This window comes from Diplotaxodon limnothrissa, linkage group LG3 (assembly GCF_057381915.1).
Source record: "Diplotaxodon limnothrissa isolate DT_005_m linkage group LG3, D_limnothrissa_male_GT1.1, whole genome shotgun sequence".
Classification (NCBI taxonomy): Eukaryota; Metazoa; Chordata; class Actinopteri; order Cichliformes; family Cichlidae; genus Diplotaxodon; species Diplotaxodon limnothrissa.
The window spans coordinates 69,943,413-69,962,751 of record NC_140598.1 but is presented as its reverse complement, the minus strand read 5'-3'; positions in this window follow the sequence as shown (position 1 = coordinate 69,962,751).

The following is a 19,339-nucleotide window of genomic DNA, read 5'->3' as shown; positions in this document are numbered from 1 at the left end:
GATCTGTGTCAGCTGATCCCTGCAACCGTGCACTGAATTTTTAGAGAAAATAAACTAAGTTGAAACCATTAAATAACTAACCAGTGTGTGTCAGGGATCTGTGTTAGCTGATCCCTGCAACTGTGCACTGAAGTTTTACAGAAAATAAAGTAAGCTGAAACAATTAAATAACTAACCAGCCTGTGCGAGCGATCTGTGTCAGCTGATTTGATTAAATAACTAACCAGCCTGTACCAGCGATCTGTTTCAACTGATCCCTGCAACCGTGCACTGAAGTTTTAGAGAAAATAAACTAAGTTGAAATCATTAAATAACTAACCAGCGTGTGTCAGGGATCTGTGTCAGCTGATCTAACTAACCAGCTAACTAAACCAACTAAACCATCCTACTTTTTATAAAAGGGAACATTATTTAAAGAATATGTATTTAATTAAAAAACTCTGTATTCATCTAAAGGGTATAACAAGAAGGGTGATCTTCCTGCTCCAAAATGAAATGACCAAAATAAATGTATTTCTCTGCAATTACAAACTCTGTGTAAACAGTCTTGGTGTCAAAATAAAGCTAACGCTGGTGAGATGTCATCAGAGCTGTAAATATTACTGCAGATGTTACTATGTCAAAGTTACTGTGACTCAAACATAGAAAAATGTCTTTTTCATTTCCCTCACCTAATTTTTCAAAGTATTTTATAGCATATAACACCTTTGAAAATATGCTTTGGTTCCCATTTAACTCCAGAACATCATAAATCAAAATATGGATATTACCTGTCCACAGATTCATGGTGCAGTAACTGCTCTTTTAACTGTTTGGTGTCTTTGCTTTGTTTGGTGTTTGTAGAAATGGTTTACATGAGCTTTTAGCTGAGACTCAGAGGTTTCTGTGGACACTACTCATGTCAGCACTTATATTTCTGACCTCGTGTTATAATCGATTAAACGCGATCTCCTCCCTTTTGCCCCCATTTTTGATGGTGTGGGTACAAATGATCAGGCATGACATTCTCATAATAAATCAGATAAGATACTGCAAATAGTTAATCCTGCATTTGTGTGATTGAAAAGTGTGTGCAATGACACTGTTTTAAAGATTTAGCCTAAATCATTTTGGCGTGAATGAGCCTAAACATGATGACTGGACTAGTGACACCATATCACCTGTGACACACACACACGCACGTATGACTTTGCCAGTTTCAGCTGAAACAATTTCAGTGTTTCAAACCATGTTCCAGAGTTTTTAGGTCACCGTTCATGAGGTTTCAAGAAGAAAATGAAAGACAGATCTGAATGTTTGAAAGTGTTTTGGAAAAACTCTGTAGAGATTAGATGAACAATACTCAAAGGATAAATTCAACTGTTTTATTTTGTTAGATAAGTTGAAAAAAAAGTTAAACAAGCAAGTAAATAACGAAACAAGGTTAAATGAGGTAAGAACAAAAAGTTAACAAGTAAATAAAGAAACAAGGTTAAATGAGGTAAGAGCAAAAAGTTAACAAGTAAATAAAGAAACAAGGTTAAATGAGGTAAGAGCAAAAAGTTAACAAGTAAATAAAGAAACAAGGTTAAATGAGGTAAGAACAAAAAGTTAACAAGCAAATAAAGAAACAAGGTTAAATGAAGTAAGAGCAAAAAGTTAACAAGTAAATAAAGAAACAAGGTTAAATGAGGTAAGAACAAAAAGTTAACAAGCAAATAAAGAAACAAGGTTAAATGAGGTAAGAACAAAAAGTTAACAAGTAAATAAAGAAACAAGGCAGAGGAGAGAAACCCCAACAATCCCCTCTGAGCAAGCACTAGGCGACAGTGGGGAGGAAAAACTGCCTTTAAACGGGCAGAAACCTCCGGCAGAACCAGGCTCAGGAGGGGGCAGTCAACTGCCGGGACTGGTTGGGGGGGTGAACAGAGGTGGAGCAAGACGAGGCTACATCAGTTGAAGAAGCAGTATTGTCCCTCTTCCGGAAAAAGCTGAAGAATCTTTTCTTCTTTTTCATGGACTTTTCCACGAGCCCCTTTTTCTCCAGGATGAGGGTTCTCAACTCATGGATGGTTTCGGTGTTTTGCTCCTCAAGTTTCTTGCATGTTTGTTCCACCTGTTCTAATGTTGCTCGTGTTTCTTCAAGCTGTTCTTTGAGCTCTTTGGATGTTGCCTCCTGTGTCAGCTTTGCCTTCTGCAGGTCTGCATTTCTCACTTGATCTTCTTTGTGCAGGCCTTCTAGCTGCTCATTTCTTTTCTGGGTGTCGCGGAGCGTACACTGCAGGTCTTCATGCATTTTGTCTTGCTTTTGCTTTTGCGCCTGCATTTCTGTGTTTTCCCGCTTCAAGTTGTTGAATTCCAACAATATCCCCTTAATGAGCTCTGAGTTGTTTTTGGCCATTTGATCGATCCTTTTCTGCATCTGTGAGCATCGTTTTTCCAGAGTTTCCTTTTCTCCCTGCAGCTCACTTGTTTTGACCTTCAGTTCATTACAGAATCCTTGCAACTTTTGATTTTTACTCTCAAAGTCCTTGATAGTGCACTTTTCTTCTGACAGTCTTTCTTGCTGTTGCTCCTTCTCTTGAAGAAGGTCTTTATTTTTTTCTTCAGCTTCATCAAGCTTTCTTTGGAGCAGGTGATTCTGTTGGTCCATGTATTGGAGATCCCACTCTAGCTTATCAATCGTGGCTTTCCTGCCTTGAAGCTGCTCGGACATTTCTTTCACTTCAGCGCTCTTTTGCTTGTTTTCTTTGATGAGGAATACAATCTGCTCTCTGGCTTGAGCAAACTTGATCCCCCAGCCCTCATTAATAATGTTGATGTCGGGCTGGCGCTGTAGTGTTTCTTCCAGGTGTTTGTTTTGTGCTTCCATTTGTAAGCACTTCTTCTCCAGGTGAACTTTTTCTTTTTCAAGTTGTTGAATTTTGTTCTGGAGATGGTTGTTTTCACTCCTACTCTCCTGTAATGCCCTTTGGGTGGATAAGAGGCCATTTGGAGAAGTTGGCCGGCCACGCAAGGAAGGAGAGGCGGCGTAATCGTTTTGTCTCGGTTGCCGTAATCTTGGATACATGCTGGCGTTTGTATCCGATGACTCTGAGAGGTTTCCGAATGTTTCTGTAGTGAACGTTTGAAAGCTGCGAACACGAAGGCTGCGAAGTAACGAACTAAAAATTGCTGTTTGTCACCCCTATTTAAGGAAAAACTTCCTTGTGACATCATCACTCCTAAGCCAATCAGGTTGTCACATGACATTCTGGAATGTGGAATGGGGATATATATATTTTTTTAAACAGTTTTCAAATTTAACTTAATATTTAAGTGTTTCTTACTTGACCTGCTTAGTCGATTAAAAAGTTAATTGCCACGAACACCCCTAATGTTATATAACAGACCACAGAAAAAAGACAGCTTTTTTCTGCGTGACAGAGCTATAATAAATGTTTTGTTTTTTTAATGATCCTACTTTTTATAAAAGGGAACATTATTTAAAGAATATGTATTTAATTAAAAAACTCTGTATTCATCTAAAGGGTATAACAAGAAGGGTGAGCTTCCTGCTCCAAAATGAAATGACCAAAATAAATGTATTTCTCTGCAATTACAAACTCTGTGTAAACAGTCTTGGTGTCAAAATAAAGCTAACGCTGGTGAGATGTCATCAGAGCTGTAAATATTACTGCAGATGTTACTATGTCAAAGTTACTGTGACTCAAACATAGAAAAATGTCTTTTTCATTTCCCTCACCTAATTTTTCAAAGTATTTTATAGCATATAACACCTTTGAAAATATGCTTTGGTTCCCATTTAACTCCAGAACATCATAAATCAAAATATGGATATTACCTGTCCACAGATTCATGGTGACGTAACTGCTCTTTTAACTGTTTGGTGTCTTTGCTTTGTTTGGTGTTTGTAGAAATGGTTTACATGAGCTTTTAGCTGAGACTCAGAGGTTTCTGTGGACACTACTCATGTCAGCACTTATATTTCTGACCTCGTGTTATAATCGATTAAACGCGATCTCCTCCCTTTTGCCCCCATTTTTGATGGTGTGGGTACAAATGATCAGGCATGACATTCTCATAATAAATCAGATAAGATACTGCAAATAGTTAATCCTGCATTTGTGTGATTGAAAAGTGTGTGCAATGACACTGTTTTAAAGATTTAGCCTAAATCATTTTGGCGTGAATGAGCCTAAACATGATGACCGGACTAATGACACCATATCACCTGTGACACACACACACGCACGTATGACTTTGCCAGTTTCAGCTGAAACAATTTCAGTGTTTCAAACCATGTTCCAGAGTTTTTAGGTCACCGTTCATGAGGTTTCAAGAAGAAAATGAAAGACAGATCTGAATGTTTGAAAGTGTTTTGGAAAAACTCTGTAAAGATTAGATGAACAATACTCAAAGGATAAATTCAACTGTTTTATTTTGTTAGATAAGTTGAAAAAAAAGTTAAACAAGCAAGTAAATAACGAAACAAGGTTAAATGAGGTAAGAACAAAAAGTTAACAAGCAAATAAAGAAACAAGGTTAAATGAAGTAAGAGCAAAAAGTTAACAAGCAAATAAAGAAACAAGGTTAAATGAAGTAAGAGCAAAAAGTTAACAAGTAAATAAAGAAACAAGGTTAAATGAAGTAAGAGCAAAAAGTTAACAAGCAAATAAAGAAACAAGGCAGAGGAGAGAAACCCCAACAATCCCCTCTGAGCAAGCACTAGGCGACAGTGGGGAGGAAAAACTGCCTTTAAACGGGCAGAAACCTCCGCAGAACCAGGCTCAGGAGGGGGCAGTCAACTGCCGGGACTGGTTGGGGGGGTGAACAGAGGTGGAGCAAGACGAGGCTACATCAGTTGAAGAAGCAGTATTGTCCCTCTTCCGGAAAAAGCTGAAGAATCTTTTCTTCTTTTTCATGGACTTTTCCACGAGCCCCTTTTTCTCCAGGATGAGGGTTCTCAACTCATGGATGGTTTCGGTGTTTTGCTCCTCAAGTTTCTTGCATGTTTGTTCCACCTGTTCTAATGTTGCTCGTGTTTCTTCAAGCTGTTCTTTGAGCTCTTTGGATGTTGCCTCCTGTGTCAGCTTTGCCTTCTGCAGGTCTGCATTTCTCACTTGATCTTCTTTGTGCAGGCCTTCTAGCTGCTCATTTCTTTTCTGGGTGTCGCGGAGCGTACACTGCAGGTCTTCATGCATTTTGTCTTGCTTTTGCTTTTGCGCCTGCATTTCTGTGTTTTCCCGCTTCAAGTTGTTGAATTCCAACAATATCCCCTTAATGAGCTCTGAGTTGTTTTTGGCCATTTGATCGATCCTTTTTTGCATCTGTGAGCATCGTTTTTCCAGAGTTTCCTTTTCTCCCTGCAGCTCACTTGTTTTGACCTTCAGTTCATTACAGAATCCTTGCAACTTTTGATTTTTACTCTCAAAGTCCTTGATAGTGCACTTTTCTTCTGACAGTCTTTCTTGCTGTTGCTCCTTCTCTTGAAGAAGGTCTTTATTTTTTTCTTCAGCTTCATCAAGCTTTCTTTGGAGCAGGTGATTCTGTTGGTCCATGTATTGGAGATCCCACTCTAGCTTATCAATCGTGGCTTTCCTGCCTTGAAGCTGCTCGGACATTTCTTTCACTTCAGCGCTCTTTTGCTTGTTTTCTTTGATGAGGAATACAATCTGCTCTCTGGCTTGAGCAAACTTGATCCCCCAGCCCTCATTAATAATGTTGATGTCGGGCTGGCGCTGTAGTGTTTCTTCCAGGTGTTTGTTTTGTGCTTCCATTTGTAAGCACTTCTTCTCCAGGTGAACTTTTTCTTTTTCAAGTTGTTGAATTTTGTTCTGGAGATGGTTGTTTTCACTCCTACTCTCCTGTAATGCCCTTTGGGTGGATAAGAGGCCATTTGGAGAAGTTGGCCGGCCACGCAAGGAAGGAGAGGCGGCGTAATCGTTTTGTCTCGGTTGCCGTAATCTTGGATACATGCTGGCGTTTGTATCCGATGACTCTGAGAGGTTTCCGAATGTTTCTGTAGTGAACGTTTGAAAGCTGCGAACACGAAGGCTGCGAAGTAACGAACTAAAAATTGCTGTTTGTCACCCCTATTTAAGGAAAAACTTCCTTGTGACATCATCACTCCTAAGCCAATCAGGTTGTCACATGACATTCTGGAATGTGGAATGGGGATATATATATATTTTTTTAAACAGTTTTCAAATGTAACTTAATATTTAAGTGTTTCTTACTTGACCTGCTTAGTCGATTAAAAAGTTAATTGCCACGAACACCCCTAATGTTATATAACAGACCACAGAAAAAAGACAGCTTTTTTCTGCGTGACAGAGCTATAATAAATGTTTTGTTTTTTTAATGATCCTACTTTTTATAAAAGGGAACATTATTTAAAGAATATGTATTTAATTAAAAAACTCTGTATTCATCTAAAGGGTATAACAAGAAGGGTGAGCTTCCTGCTCCAAAATGAAATGACCAAAATAAATGTATTTCTCTGCAATTACAAACTCTGTGTAAACAGTCTTGGTGTCAAAATAAAGCTAACGCTGGTGAGATGTCATCAGAGCTGTAAATATTACTGCAGATGTTACTATGTCAAAGTTACTGTGACTCAAACATAGAAAAATGTCTTTTTCATTTCCCTCACCTAATTTTTCAAAGTATTTTATAGCATATAACACCTTTGAAAATATGCTTTGGTTCCCATTTAACTCCAGAACATCATAAATCAAAATATGGATATTACCTGTCCACAGATTCATGGTGACGTAACTGCTCTTTTAACTGTTTGGTGTCTTTGCTTTGTTTGGTGTTTGTAGAAATGGTTTACATGAGCTTTTAGCTGAGACTCAGAGGTTTCTGTGGACACTACTCATGTCAGCACTTATATTTCTGACCTCGTGTTATAATCGATTAAACGCGATCTCCTCCCTTTTGCCCCCATTTTTGATGGTGTGGGTACAAATGATCAGGCATGACATTCTCATAATAAATCAGATAAGATACTGCAAATAGTTAATCCTGCATTTGTGTGATTGAAAAGTGTGTGCAATGACACTGTTTTAAAGATTTAGCCTAAATCATTTTGGCGTGAATGAGCCTAAACATGATGACCGGACTAGTGACACCATATCACCTGTGACACACACACACGCACGTATGACTTTGCCAGTTTCAGCTGAAACAATTTCAGTGTTTCAAACCATGTTCCAGAGTTTTTAGGTCACCGTTCATGAGGTTTCAAGAAGAAAATGAAAGACAGATCTGAATGTTTGAAAGTGTTTTGGAAAAACTCTGTAAAGATTAGATGAACAATACTCAAAGGATAAATTCAACTGTTTTATTTTGTTAGATAAGTTGAAAAAAAAGTTAAACAAGCAAGTAAATAACGAAACAAGGTTAAATGAGGTAAGAACAAAAAGTTAACAAGTAAATAAAGAAACAAGGTTAAATGAGGTAAGAGCAAAAAGTTAACAAGTAAATAAAGAAACAAGGTTAAATGAGGTAAGAGCAAAAAGTTAACAAGTAAATAAAGAAACAAGGTTAAATGAAGTAAGAGCAAAAAGTTAACAAGTAAATAAAGAAACAAGGTTAAATGAGGTAAGAGCAAAAAGTTAACAAGTAAATAAAGAAACAAGGTTAAATGAGGTAAGAGCAAAAAGTTAACAAGTAAATAAAGAAACAAGGTTAAATGAGGTAAGAGCAAAAAGTTAACAAGTAAATAAAGAAACAAGGTTAAATGAGGTAAGAGCAAAAAGTTAACAAGTAAATAAAGAAACAAGGTTAAATGAAGTAAGAGCAAAAAGTTAACAAGCAAATAAAGAAACAAGGTTAAATGAAGTAAGAGCAAAAAGTTAACAAGTAAATAAAGAAACAAGGTTAAATGAGGTAAGAACAAAAAGTTAACAAGCAAATAAAGAAACAAGGTTAAATGAGGTAAGAGCAAAAAGTTAACAAGTAAATAAAGAAACAAGGCAGAGGAGAGAAACCCCAACAATCCCCTCTGAGCAAGCACTAGGCGACAGTGGGGAGGAAAAACTGCCTTTAAACGGGCAGAAACCTCCGGCAGAACCAGGCTCAGGAGGGGGCAGTCAACTGCCGGGACTGGTTGGGGGGGTGAACAGAGGTGGAGCAAGACGAGGCTATATCAGTTGAAGAAGCAGTATTGTCCCTCTTCCGGAAAAAGCTGAAGAATCTTTTCTTCTTTTTCATGGACTTTTCCACGAGCCCCTTTTTCTCCAGGATGAGGGTTCTCAACTCATGGATGGTTTCGGTGTTTTGCTCCTCAAGTTTCTTGCATGTTTGTTCCACCTGTTCTAATGTTGCTCGTGTTTCTTCAAGCTGTTCTTTGAGCTCTTTGGATGTTGCCTCCTGTGTCAGCTTTGCCTTCTGCAGGTCTGCATTTCTCACTTGATCTTCTTTGTGCAGGCCTTCTAGCTGCTCATTTCTTTTCTGGGTGTCGCGGAGCGTACACTGCAGGTCTTCATGCATTTTGTCTTGCTTTTGCTTTTGCGCCTGCATTTCTGTGTTTTCCCGCTTCAAGTTGTTGAATTCCAACAATATCCCCTTAATGAGCTCTGAGTTGTTTTTGGCCATTTGATCGATCCTTTTTTGCATCTGTGAGCATCGTTTTTCCAGAGTTTCCTTTTCTCCCTGCAGCTCACTTGTTTTGACCTTCAGTTCATTACAGAATCCTTGCAACTTTTGATTTTTACTCTCAAAGTCCTTGATAGTGCACTTTTCTTCTGACAGTCTTTCTTGCTGTTGCTCCTTCTCTTGAAGAAGGTCTTTATTTTTTTCTTCAGCTTCATCAAGCTTTCTTTGGAGCAGGTGATTCTGTTGGTCCATGTATTGGAGATCCCACTCTAGCTTATCAATCGTGGCTTTCCTGCCTTGAAGCTGCTCAGACATTTCTTTCACTTCAGCGCTCTTTTGCTTGTTTTCTTTGATGAGGAATACAATCTGCTCTCTGGCTTGAGCAAACTTGATCCCCCAGCCCTCATTAATAATGTTGATGTCGGGCTGGCGCTGTAGTGTTTCTTCCAGGTGTTTGTTTTGTGCTTCCATTTGTAAGCACTTCTTCTCCAGGTGAACTTTTTCTTTTTCAAGTTGTTGAATTTTGTTCTGGAGATGGTTGTTTTCACTCCTACTCTCCTGTAATGCCCTTTGGGTGGATAAGAGGCCATTTGGAGAAGTTGGCCGGCCACGCAAGGAAGGAGAGGCGGCGTAATCGTTTTGTCTCGGTTGCCGTAATCTTGGATACATGCTGGCGTTTGTATCCGATGACTCTGAGAGGTTTCCGAATGTTTCTGTAGTGAACGTTTGAAAGCTGCGAACACGAAGGCTGCGAAGTAACGAACTAAAAATTGCTGTTTGTCACCCCTATTTAAGGAAAAACTTCCTTGTGACATCATCACTCCTAAGCCAATCAGGTTGTCACATGACATTCTGGAATGTGGAATGGGGATATATATATTTTTTTAAACAGTTTTCAAATTTAACTTAATATTTAAGTGTTTCTTACTTGACCTGCTTAGTCGATTAAAAAGTTAATTGCCACGAACACCCCTAATGTTATATAACAGACCACAGAAAAAAGACAGCTTTTTTCTGCGTGACAGAGCTATAATAAATGTTTTGTTTTTTTAATGATCCTACTTTTTATAAAAGGGAACATTATTTAAAGAATATGTATTTAATTAAAAAACTCTGTATTCATCTAAAGGGTATAACAAGAAGGGTGAGCTTCCTGCTCCAAAATGAAATGACCAAAATAAATGTATTTCTCTGCAATTACAAACTCTGTGTAAACAGCCTTGGTGTCAAAATAAAGCTAACGCTGGTGAGATGTCATCAGAGCTGTAAATATTACTGCAGATGTTACTATGTCAAAGTTACTGTGACTCAAACATAGAAAAATGTCTTTTTCATTTCCCTCACCTAATTTTTCAAAGTATTTTATAGCATATAACACCTTTGAAAATATGCTTTGGTTCCCATTTAACTCCAGAACATCATAAATCAAAATATGGATATTACCTGTCCACAGATTCATGGTGCAGTAACTGCTCTTTTAACTGTTTGGTGTCTTTGCTTTGTTTGGTGTTTGTAGAAATGGTTTACATGAGCTTTTAGCTGAGACTCAGAGGTTTCTGTGGACACTACTCATGTCAGCACTTATATTTCTGACCTCGTGTTATAATCGATTAAACGCGATCTCCTCCCTTTTGCCCCCATTTTTGATGGTGTGGGTACAAATGATCAGGCATGACATTCTCATAATAAATCAGATAAGATACTGCAAATAGTTAATCCTGCATTTGTGTGATTGAAAAGTGTGTGCAATGACACTGTTTTAAAGATTTAGCCTAAATCATTTTGGCGTGAATGAGCCTAAACATGATGACCGGACTAGTGACACCATATCACCTGTGACACACACACACGCACGTATGACTTTGCCAGTTTCAGCTGAAACAATTTCAGTGTTTCAAACCATGTTCCAGAGTTTTTAGGTCACCGTTCATGAGGTTTCAAGAAGAAAATGAAAGACAGATCTGAATGTTTGAAAGTGTTTTGGAAAAACTCTGTAAAGATTAGATGAACAATACTCAAAGGATAAATTCAACTGTTTTATTTTGTTAGATAAGTTGAAAAAAAAGTTAAACAAGCAAGTAAATAACGAAACAAGGTTAAATGAGGTAAGAACAAAAAGTTAACAAGTAAATAAAGAAACAAGGTTAAATGAGGTAAGAGCAAAAAGTTAACAAGTAAATAAAGAAACAAGGTTAAATGAGGTAAGAGCAAAAAGTTAACAAGTAAATAAAGAAACAAGGTTAAATGAGGTAAGAACAAAAAGTTAACAAGCAAATAAAGAAACAAGGTTAAATGAAGTAAGAGCAAAAAGTTAACAAGTAAATAAAGAAACAAGGTTAAATGAGGTAAGAACAAAAAGTTAACAAGTAAATAAAGAAACAAGGCAGAGGAGAGAAACCCCAACAATCCCCTCTGAGCAAGCACTAGGCGACAGTGGGGAGGAAAAACTGCCTTTAAACGGGCAGAAACCTCCGGCAGAACCAGGCTCAGGAGGGGGCAGTCAACTGCCGGGACTGGTTGGGGGGGTGAACAGAGGTGGAGCAAGACGAGGCTACATCAGTTGAAGAAGCAGTATTGTCCCTCTTCCGGAAAAAGCTGAAGAATCTTTTCTTCTTTTTCATGGACTTTTGCACGAGCCCCTTTTTCTCCAGGATGAGGGTTCTCAACTCATGGATGGTTTCGGTGTTTTGCTCCTCAAGTTTCTTGCATGTTTGTTCCACCTGTTCTAATGTTGCTCGTGTTTCTTCAAGCTGTTCTTTGAGCTCTTTGGATGTTGCCTCCTGTGTCAGCTTTGCCTTCTGCAGGTCTGCATTTCTCACTTGATCTTCTTTGTGCAGGCCTTCTAGCTGCTCATTTCTTTTCTGGGTGTCGCGGAGCGTACACTGCAGGTCTTCATGCATTTTGTCTTGCTTTTGCTTTTGCGCCTGCATTTCTGTGTTTTCCCGCTTCAAGTTGTTGAATTCCAACAATATCCCCTTAATGAGCTCTGAGTTGTTTTTGGCCATTTGATCGATCCTTTTCTGCATCTGTGAGCATCGTTTTTCCAGAGTTTCCTTTTCTCCCTGCAGCTCACTTGTTTTGACCTTCAGTTCATTACAGAATCCTTGCAACTTTTGATTTTTACTCTCAAAGTCCTTGATAGTGCACTTTTCTTCTGACAGTCTTTCTTGCTGTTGCTCCTTCTCTTGAAGAAGGTCTTTATTTTTTTCTTCAGCTTCATCAAGCTTTCTTTGGAGCAGGTGATTCTGTTGGTCCATGTATTGGAGATCCCACTCTAGCTTATCAATCGTGGCTTTCCTGCCTTGAAGCTGCTCGGACATTTCTTTCACTTCAGCGCTCTTTTGCTTGTTTTCTTTGATGAGGAATACAATCTGCTCTCTGGCTTGAGCAAACTTGATCCCCCAGCCCTCATTAATAATGTTGATGTCGGGCTGGCGCTGTAGTGTTTCTTCCAGGTGTTTGTTTTGTGCTTCCATTTGTAAGCACTTCTTCTCCAGGTGAACTTTTTCTTTTTCAAGTTGTTGAATTTTGTTCTGGAGATGGTTGTTTTCACTCCTACTCTCCTGTAATGCCCTTTGGGTGGATAAGAGGCCATTTGGAGAAGTTGGCCGGCCACGCAAGGAAGGAGAGGCGGCGTAATCGTTTTGTCTCGGTTGCCGTAATCTTGGATACATGCTGGCGTTTGTATCCGATGACTCTGAGAGGTTTCCGAATGTTTCTGTAGTGAACGTTTGAAAGCTGCGAACACGAAGGCTGCGAAGTAACGAACTAAAAATTGCTGTTTGTCACCCCTATTTAAGGAAAAACTTCTTTGTGACATCATCACTCCTAAGCCAATCAGGTTGTCACATGACATTCTGGAATGTGGAATGGGGATATATATATATTTTTTTAAACAGTTTTCAAATTTAACTTAATATTTAAGTGTTTCTTACTTGACCTGCTTAGTCGATTAAAAAGTTAATTGCCACGAACACCCCTAATGTTATATAACAGACCACAGAAAAAAGACAGCTTTTTTCTGCGTGACAGAGCTATAATAAATGTTTTGTTTTTTTAATGATCCTACTTTTTATAAAAGGGAACATTATTTAAAGAATATGTATTTAATTAAAAAACTCTGTATTCATCTAAAGGGTATAACAAGAAGGGTGAGCTTCCTGCTCCAAAATGAAATGACCAAAATAAATGTATTTCTCTGCAATTACAAACTCTGTGTAAACAGTCTTGGTGTCAAAATAAAGCTAACGCTGGTGAGATGTCATCAGAGCTGTAAATATTACTGCAGATGTTACTATGTCAAAGTTACTGTGACTCAAACATAGAAAAATGTCTTTTTCATTTCCCTCACCTAATTTTTCAAAGTATTTTATAGCATATAACACCTTTGAAAATATGCTTTGGTTCCCATTTAACTCCAGAACATCATAAATCAAAATATGGATATTACCTGTCCACAGATTCATGGTGACGTAACTGCTCTTTTAACTGTTTGGTGTCTTTGCTTTGTTTGGTGTTTGTAGAAATGGTTTACATGAGCTTTTAGCTGAGACTCAGAGGTTTCTGTGGACACTACTCATGTCAGCACTTATATTTCTGACCTCGTGTTATAATCGATTAAACGCGATCTCCTCCCTTTTGCCCCCATTTTTGATGGTGTGGGTACAAATGATCAGGCATGACATTCTCATAATAAATCAGATAAGATACTGCAAATAGTTAATCCTGCATTTGTGTGATTGAAAAGTGTGTGCAATGACACTGTTTTAAAGATTTAGCCTAAATCATTTTGGCGTGAATGAGCCTAAACATGATGACCGGACTAGTGACACCATATCACCTGTGACACACACACACGCACGTATGACTTTGCCAGTTTCAGCTGAAACAATTTCAGTGTTTCAAACCATGTTCCAGAGTTTTTAGGTCACCGTTCATGAGGTTTCAAGAAGAAAATGAAAGACAGATCTGAATGTTTGAAAGTGTTTTGGAAAAACTCTGTAAAGATTAGATGAACAATACTCAAAGGATAAATTCAACTGTTTTATTTTGTTAGATAAGTTGAAAAAAAAGTTAAACAAGCAAGTAAATAACGAAACAAGGTTAAATGAGGTAAGAACAAAAAGTTAACAAGTAAATAAAGAAACAAGGTTAAATGAGGTAAGAGCAAAAAGTTAACAAGTAAATAAAGAAACAAGGTTAAATGAGGTAAGAGCAAAAAGTTAACAAGTAAATAAAGAAACAAGGTTAAATGAAGTAAGAGCAAAAAGTTAACAAGTAAATAAAGAAACAAGGTTAAATGAGGTAAGAGCAAAAAGTTAACAAGTAAATAAAGAAACAAGGTTAAATGAGGTAAGAGCAAAAAGTTAACAAGTAAATAAAGAAACAAGGTTAAATGAGGTAAGAGCAAAAAGTTAACAAGTAAATAAAGAAACAAGGTTAAATGAGGTAAGAGCAAAAAGTTAACAAGTAAATAAAGAAACAAGGTTAAATGAAGTAAGAGCAAAAAGTTAACAAGCAAATAAAGAAACAAGGTTAAATGAAGTAAGAGCAAAAAGTTAACAAGTAAATAAAGAAACAAGGTTAAATGAGGTAAGAACAAAAAGTTAACAAGCAAATAAAGAAACAAGGTTAAATGAGGTAAGAGCAAAAAGTTAACAAGTAAATAAAGAAACAAGGCAGAGGAGAGAAACCCCAACAATCCCCTCTGAGCAAGCACTAGGCGACAGTGGGGAGGAAAAACTGCCTTTAAACGGGCAGAAACCTCCGGCAGAACCAGGCTCAGGAGGGGGCAGTCAACTGCCGGGACTGGTTGGGGGGGTGAACAGAGGTGGAGCAAGACGAGGCTATATCAGTTGAAGAAGCAGTATTGTCCCTCTTCCGGAAAAAGCTGAAGAATCTTTTCTTCTTTTTCATGGACTTTTCCACGAGCCCCTTTTTCTCCAGGATGAGGGTTCTCAACTCATGGATGGTTTCGGTGTTTTGCTCCTCAAGTTTCTTGCATGTTTGTTCCACCTGTTCTAATGTTGCTCGTGTTTCTTCAAGCTGTTCTTTGAGCTCTTTGGATGTTGCCTCCTGTGTCAGCTTTGCCTTCTGCAGGTCTGCATTTCTCACTTGATCTTCTTTGTGCAGGCCTTCTAGCTGCTCATTTCTTTTCTGGGTGTCGCGGAGCGTACACTGCAGGTCTTCATGCATTTTGTCTTGCTTTTGCTTTTGCGCCTGCATTTCTGTGTTTTCCCGCTTCAAGTTGTTGAATTCCAACAATATCCCCTTAATGAGCTCTGAGTTGTTTTTGGCCATTTGATCGATCCTTTTTTGCATCTGTGAGCATCGTTTTTCCAGAGTTTCCTTTTCTCCCTGCAGCTCACTTGTTTTGACCTTCAGTTCATTACAGAATCCTTGCAACTTTTGATTTTTACTCTCAAAGTCCTTGATAGTGCACTTTTCTTCTGACAGTCTTTCTTGCTGTTGCTCCTTCTCTTGAAGAAGGTCTTTATTTTTTTCTTCAGCTTCATCAAGCTTTCTTTGGAGCAGGTGATTCTGTTGGTCCATGTATTGGAGATCCCACTCTAGCTTATCAATCGTGGCTTTCCTGCCTTGAAGCTGCTCAGACATTTCTTTCACTTCAGCGCTCTTTTGCTTGTTTTCTTTGATGAGGAATACAATCTGCTCTCTGGCTTGAGCAAACTTGATCCCCCAGCCCTCATTAATAATGTTGATGTCGGGCTGGCGCTGTAGTGTTTCTTCCAGGTGTTTGTTTTGTGCTTCCATTTGTAAGCACTTCTTCTCCAGGTGAACTTTTTCTTTTTCAAGTTGTTGAATTTTGTTCTGGAGATGGTTGTTTTCACTCCTACTCTCCTGTAATGCCCTTTGGGTGGATAAGAGGCCATTTGGAGAAGTTGGCCGGCCACGCAAGGAAGGAGAGGCGGCGTAATCGTTTTGTCTCGGTTGCCGTAATCTTGGATACATGCTGGCGTTTGTATCCGATGACTCTGAGAGGTTTCCGAATGTTTCTGTAGTGAACGTTTGAAAGCTGCGAACACGAAGGCTGCGAAGTAACGAACTAAAAATTGCTGTTTGTCACCCCTATTTAAGGAAAAACTTCCTTGTGACATCATCACTCCTAAGCCAATCAGGTTGTCACATGACATTCTGGAATGTGGAATGGGGATATATATATTTTTTTAAACAGTTTTCAAATTTAACTTAATATTTAAGTGTTTCTTACTTGACCTGCTTAGTCGATTAAAAAGTTAATTGCCACGAACACCCCTAATGTTATATAACAGACCACAGAAAAAAGACAGCTTTTTTCTGCGTGACAGAGCTATAATAAATGTTTTGTTTTTTTAATGATCCTACTTTTTATAAAAGGGAACATTATTTAAAGAATATGTATTTAATTAAAAAACTCTGTATTCATCTAAAGGGTATAACAAGAAGGGTGAGCTTCCTGCTCCAAAATGAAATGACCAAAATAAATGTATTTCTCTGCAATTACAAACTCTGTGTAAACAGCCTTGGTGTCAAAATAAAGCTAACGCTGGTGAGATGTCATCAGAGCTGTAAATATTACTGCAGATGTTACTATGTCAAAGTTACTGTGACTCAAACATAGAAAAATGTCTTTTTCATTTCCCTCACCTAATTTTTCAAAGTATTTTATAGCATATAACACCTTTGAAAATATGCTTTGGTTCCCATTTAACTCCAGAACATCATAAATCAAAATATGGATATTACCTGTCCACAGATTCATGGTGCAGTAACTGCTCTTTTAACTGTTTGGTGTCTTTGCTTTGTTTGGTGTTTGTAGAAATGGTTTACATGAGCTTTTAGCTGAGACTCAGAGGTTTCTGTGGACACTACTCATGTCAGCACTTATATTTCTGACCTCGTGTTATAATCGATTAAACGCGATCTCCTCCCTTTTGCCCCCATTTTTGATGGTGTGGGTACAAATGATCAGGCATGACATTCTCATAATAAATCAGATAAGATACTGCAAATAGTTAATCCTGCATTTGTGTGATTGAAAAGTGTGTGCAATGACACTGTTTTAAAGATTTAGCCTAAATCATTTTGGCGTGAATGAGCCTAAACATGATGACCGGACTAGTGACACCATATCACCTGTGACACACACACACGCACGTATGACTTTGCCAGTTTCAGCTGAAACAATTTCAGTGTTTCAAACCATGTTCCAGAGTTTTTAGGTCACCGTTCATGAGGTTTCAAGAAGAAAATGAAAGACAGATCTGAATGTTTGAAAGTGTTTTGGAAAAACTCTGTAAAGATTAGATGAACAATACTCAAAGGATAAATTCAACTGTTTTATTTTGTTAGATAAGTTGAAAAAAAAGTTAAACAAGCAAGTAAATAACGAAACAAGGTTAAATGAGGTAAGAACAAAAAGTTAACAAGTAAATAAAGAAACAAGGTTAAATGAGGTAAGAGCAAAAAGTTAACAAGTAAATAAAGAAACAAGGTTAAATGAGGTAAGAGCAAAAAGTTAACAAGTAAATAAAGAAACAAGGTTAAATGAGGTAAGAACAAAAAGTTAACAAGCAAATAAAGAAACAAGGTTAAATGAAGTAAGAGCAAAAAGTTAACAAGTAAATAAAGAAACAAGGTTAAATGAGGTAAGAACAAAAAGTTAACAAGTAAATAAAGAAACAAGGCAGAGGAGAGAAACCCCAACAATCCCCTCTGAGCAAGCACTAGGCGACAGTGGGGAGGAAAAACTGCCTTTAAACGGGCAGAAACCTCCGGCAGAACCAGGCTCAGGAGGGGGCAGTCAACTGCCGGGACTGGTTGGGGGGGTGAACAGAGGTGGAGCAAGACGAGGCTACATCAGTTGAAGAAGCAGTATTGTCCCTCTTCCGGAAAAAGCTGAAGAATCTTTTCTTCTTTTTCATGGACTTTTGCACGAGCCCCTTTTTCTCCAGGATGAGGGTTCTCAACTCATGGATGGTTTCGGTGTTTTGCTCCTCAAGTTTCTTGCATGTTTGTTCCACCTGTTCTAATGTTGCTCGTGTTTCTTCAAGCTGTTCTTTGAGCTCTTTGGATGTTGCCTCCTGTGTCAGCTTTGCCTTCTGCAGGTCTGCATTTCTCACTTGATCTTCTTTGTGCAGGCCTTCTAGCTGCTCATTTCTTTTCTGGGTGTCGCGGAGCGTACACTGCAGGTCTTCATGCATTTTGTCTTGCTTTTGCTTTTGCGCCTGCATTTCTGTGTTTTCCCGCTTCAAGTTGTTGAATTCCAACAATATCCCCTTAATGAGCTCTGAGTTGTTTTTGGCCATTTGATCGATCCTTTTCTGCATCTGTGAGCATCGTTTTTCCAGAGTTTCCTTTTCTCCCTGCAGCTCACTTGTTTTGACCTTCAGTTCATTACAGAATCCTTGCAACTTTTGATTTTTACTCTCAAAGTCCTTGATAGTGCACTTTTCTTCTGACAGTCTTTCTTGCTGTTGCTCCTTCTCTTGAAGAAGGTCTTTATTTTTTTCTTCAGCTTCATCAAGCTTTCTTTGGAGCAGGTGATTCTGTTGGTCCATGTATTGGAGATCCCACTCTAGCTTATCAATCGTGGCTTTCCTGCCTTGAAGCTGCTCGGACATTTCTTTCACTTCAGCGCTCTTTTGCTTGTTTTCTTTGATGAGGAATACAATCTGCTCTCTGGCTTGAGCAAACTTGATCCCCCAGCCCTCATTAATAATGTTGATGTCGGGCTGGCGCTGTAGTGTTTCTTCCAGGTGTTTGTTTTGTGCTTCCATTTGTAAGCACTTCTTCTCCAGGTGAACTTTTTCTTTTTCAAGTTGTTGAATTTTGTTCTGGAGATGGTTGTTTTCACTCCTACTCTCCTGTAATGCCCTTTGGGTGGATAAGAGGCCATTTGGAGAAGTTGGCCGGCCACGCAAGGAAGGAGAGGCGGCGTAATCGTTTTGTCTCGGTTGCCGTAATCTTGGATACATGCTGGCGTTTGTATCCGATGACTCTGAGAGGTTTCCGAATGTTTCTGTAGTGAACGTTTGAAAGCTGCGAACACGAAGGCTGCGAAGTAACGAACTAAAAATTGCTGTTTGTCACCCCTATTTAAGGAAAAACTTCTTTGTGACATCATCACTCCTAAGCCAATCAGGTTGTCACATGACATTCTGGAATGTGGAATGGGGATATATATATATTTTTTTAAACAGTTTTCAAATTTAACTTAATATTTAAGTGTTTCTTACTTGACCTGCTTAGTCGATTAAAAAGTTAATTGCCACGAACACCCCTAATGTTATATAACAGACCACAGAAAAAAGACAGCTTTTTTCTGCGTGACAGAGCTATAATAAATGTTTTGTTTTTTTAATGATCCTACTTTTTATAAAAGGGAACATTATTTAAAGAATATGTATTTAATTAAAAAACTCTGTATTCATCTAAAGGGTATAACAAGAAGGGTGAGCTTCCTGCTCCAAAATGAAATGACCAAAATAAATGTATTTCTCTGCAATTACAAACTCTGTGTAAACAGTCTTGGTGTCAAAATAAAGCTAACGCTGGTGAGATGTCATCAGAGCTGTAAATATTACTGCAGATGTTACTATGTCAAAGTTACTGTGACTCAAACATAGAAAAATGTCTTTTTCATTTCCCTCACCTAATTTTTCAAAGTATTTTATAGCATATAACACCTTTGAAAATATGCTTTGGTTCCCATTTAACTCCAGAACATCATAAATCAAAATATGGATATTACCTGTCC